Raw genomic sequence first — 3,887 nt, 5'->3', positions numbered from 1 at the left:
TGCTGAGAAAAAGGCAATTTCATATTGGTGTGTAAGTGGTGTGACTAGTTTTATATTTGCATGAACTTCCGGCTAGGGGGCCCTGGGAACTCTTTTCCCTGGTACCCGGGACAAAACCTAACCAAATTCCTAATTGGATCCCATCACTACAGTGGTTGGGCGGCGGTTGGCTAACCCATGGGACTGGATGGGGTTAGGCTGGACTGATGGATCCGTAAATCGAGACTCAATTTCTGTTTAGTTCGATAGATAAAGTAAATCCCGGACAAAAATTATTCTATGGAAAAGAATCAACAGCTGTGCCTCTCAATGAGGAAAAAAGCGTTGATCTCTATGATCCAAGTACAGTCTTTTTCCCTGATCTGACTATGGGACTTATAGGTTCGGTCAGATGAGCTCAGTTAGTTAAGGCTTTTGACTACGTTAGGGAAAAGTTATCCTGGTGGAATCGCCCGTGCTTTCCGGGCAAGAGAAGTTTTTCCGAGTTCGGTTTGGAAGAGTCGAGGAATTAGTCACCTGTCCAAATATCCATGGGCGAGGCCCCGAGTGTGGGACCCTGCCTCGCGCAAGATGTGCTACTTCCCCTGCTAGCACCCCGAATCCGTTGCACGATGGGGACAGGGATCTCACAGTTGGTATCAGAGCTATTTGGCTAATGAGGATCAACCGAGAAGCCAAATATGTCAAAAATTTATCAAGAAGCACAAAAAGGTTGTAATTGTGTGATAAAAAATTCATACAATTTGATATTCAAACTGAAATTCGTAATTTGGTAATTCGGTCTTCAGGTGGAAGTACCGCAATTGTATGGAATCCCTGACTTGCTTGAGGCCTAGACATGATAGTATTTACCTTAGAATTCCAAGCACCGTGACTACCCGTATATACCGAGGGTATAATTGCAGCTCTTTACTGACTGTATATACGAGTAAATCTAAGACTTGAAATTATAAGCATTAATGCTATCCAGTTGATGAATTCGAATGTGGTTGATATGATTTTTAAATTTTGGTTGAGAAACTGATGAGTTGATTTGGATTTTGATTGAAAAAATGATGATCCCTGAAAATTGGTTGAAATGTAATAAGCTGAGCGAAACCGCAATGAGGATGAATGAACGAGTCCCTGTGATAATGTTCGTAGCTAGAATGAAGTTAATGACTTCAGCCAATCACTATCAGATTAGTGGATTGTGCTGCCAGATTACTACTGTTAACGTTTGATCAGTGGATCAAGTTAAGGGTTGATAAAAATCTAAAAAATTGAAATCCCCATGGAGGACTGTTCAGATGGAAAAATTTAGTCTAATGGACCATTACTGTGTTAAAGATATGAATGAGATATTCTGAACGAATTATTAACTGATAATGCGTTCTATATGAGTATCTTTATCCCTAGATTCTGTGGGGTGCCGACATATTTAGAGAACCCCGGAATCAGTTGAATCAAAATTCGGATTGAATCATAAATAAAGAGACTTAACAAGAATTCTCGTATTGATAGGAACATGGATCGAGGTCGTCGTGGTAGAAATGTTAACCCCCAACTCGATGAAGAAGAGCTCGACCTGGATGTTCGTAAAACTCTTCATAGTTCGCAGCCTGGACCTTTCAAAGGTGAAGGGAAAAACTTGGGCGAGACTGTGGAGAAGTGGATCGAATCAATGGAAGAATACTTCGATGTCACCGGGTACAATGAGAAGAGCAAAATGGCTCTTGCAAGGCTGAAGATAGTGGTGGAGACAGCTAGAGTGGCATGGAGAAACCACTGCGACACAAACTGTCTCGACCAAAATACCCAAACCTGGACCGATCTCAAGGCTTACCTCAGAAAGAGGTTTTGTCTCCCAGGCTTTCTTGAAACTAAGATGAATGAGTTCTTGGAACTAAAGCAGGAAAGCCGGACAATTGAAGAGTACCATCAGGCTTTTGCCCTTCTCCTTAAATATTCCCCTCAATTGGATGAAGAGCAGCTGATGGCCAGGTTCATTCGGGGAATGAATGAGCCATTAGATACTTTAGTCAAGAATTCCAAACCTATCTCAATGGCCGAAACAGTTCGGATGGCGAAGGATTTCGCCAAAGCCTTTGATGTCAAAGTCTCACCAAAGCCAGCACCATCACCTTTCAAAAGCTTTTTATTCCCAAAAGGTGATTCCAACCTTCCTCCGCCTAAGAGATATCAGGGTCAAACCCAGGATATGGGAAGTTCCAGAATGGAAGAAATGTCCTTTTCCCGAAACTCAATTCCCTGGATTTCAACTTCAAAAGTTCCACCCTTGAACAAGAGAGTGAAATGCTATAACTGTCAAGGATTTGGACATCGCAGCATGGATTGCCCAACTCCTTTTGGATCAAGGTTTTCAGGGCAAGAAAATCAGGGATCAAGATTCCAGACTCCAACCTCTTCCGTCCAGAGTAATCACGGTTCTATCCGCCAAAATCAGGGAAATCCCAGAGGTAGACCCTCTATCCGACCTGCAGTTTCAACCCAAAGTAATGCAAGACCTCCAACTCAGAATAGGGGAAGTCAAAGAGAGTTGTTCCCAAGAAGAAGAAGATGAAAGAGATCATACTCCACTTGCGAGATGAGGACATCTCGCGTTTTTTAAGTAGGGTAGAATGTAAGATTCCTCCCCCCAGCCCTCATAATGTCCAGTATCTTCCCCTGTAATTCATTCCCCCCTTCAGAAATATAAAAGATCTTGTTTCTACATGTTTTGTCCTAGAGAGAGAAAATATTCTAGAGAGATAATATTCAGATTTTAAATATTTTTGGATAGAAAAATACCTCATCTTATTAAAATAAGTTCCCCTGAAACAGAAGTTCAAAAAGATTTTGAGAGGTGCATTAGAAATTAAGTATAATCTGTTCAAGAGGCATTATCCTGGGGGTGAAGATTTTTTCAAAATTTTAAATTAGGGTTCCTATGGACCAATAAGATTCATCCAAATGTAGGGAGGAGATAAATGAAGAAATAAAAGAAAAATCCCCCAAAAATGAGTAAATACTCACATAAGATGAAGAGTTGACTAAGGACAAGGTTAATAGTTAAAAAAGAGAGATATTTAGGTGAAATGATGCATTTTGACACCTCTGCATGGGGGAATTCCCCTCATGAAGAGGGCGCCTATCTCACATGCTTGAATGAGTTTTAAACTCTGAAATAATGAGATATTTTTATCTCTCCTCTCTCCTATTTCAACTAGATCCAAAAAGTGACCAAAACTGATAAAATGGTCAAAAATTGACCAAACTGACCTGGAAAATTCTAGAATCAGTTGGCTTGGTTAGAGGATCACTTTTTCCTATAAATAGAAGCTCTCCCCTTTGTTGAAACTTAATAGTGTTTTATGCACTGTTACTCTGCTCCTCCCAAGCCAAGAGTTACTGTGAATTTATTAATAATTCACTAGTTTTTGACATTTTCCTCTTCCAAAGATTGGTGGCCACTCTTGTTACAAACAAGAGTTGAACCCTCAAACCATCAAGACAAAGGAAAGCTCCAAGAAATTATGTAAGTAGAGATTCTTGTATTTTTCTTTATTGATTTTATGTTTTTCTAATGTTTATGATTGTTTGAAGTGATAAATGGATGTTATGCCTTGATCGAAAGGCTTTTCCTCTCTCTCTTCTTAGAATCAACCCTTCTTTATCCTAGTTAAGTGAAAATTATTAGAATTAAACTTTTTATATTGTTTTCTCTTTTATAAGTGAATTTTGATTAGTATAGATTACTTTAAATCAATTAGAGTTAATTTTTAAGACACAATTAAGTAGGAAAAATAAAAAATGGTCAGCCATACAAAGGAGGTTATGGCAAAATTTTTGGAAATAAGAATTATCTTTTATTATGCTAAAAGAGTAATTCCTATCAATTCTATACT

This window comes from Cibotium barometz, chromosome 53 (assembly GCF_041138505.1).
Source record: "Cibotium barometz isolate CiBa-2024 chromosome 53, ASM4113850v1, whole genome shotgun sequence".
Classification (NCBI taxonomy): Eukaryota; Viridiplantae; Streptophyta; class Polypodiopsida; order Cyatheales; family Cibotiaceae; genus Cibotium; species Cibotium barometz.
This window is presented reverse-complemented; position numbering follows the sequence as displayed.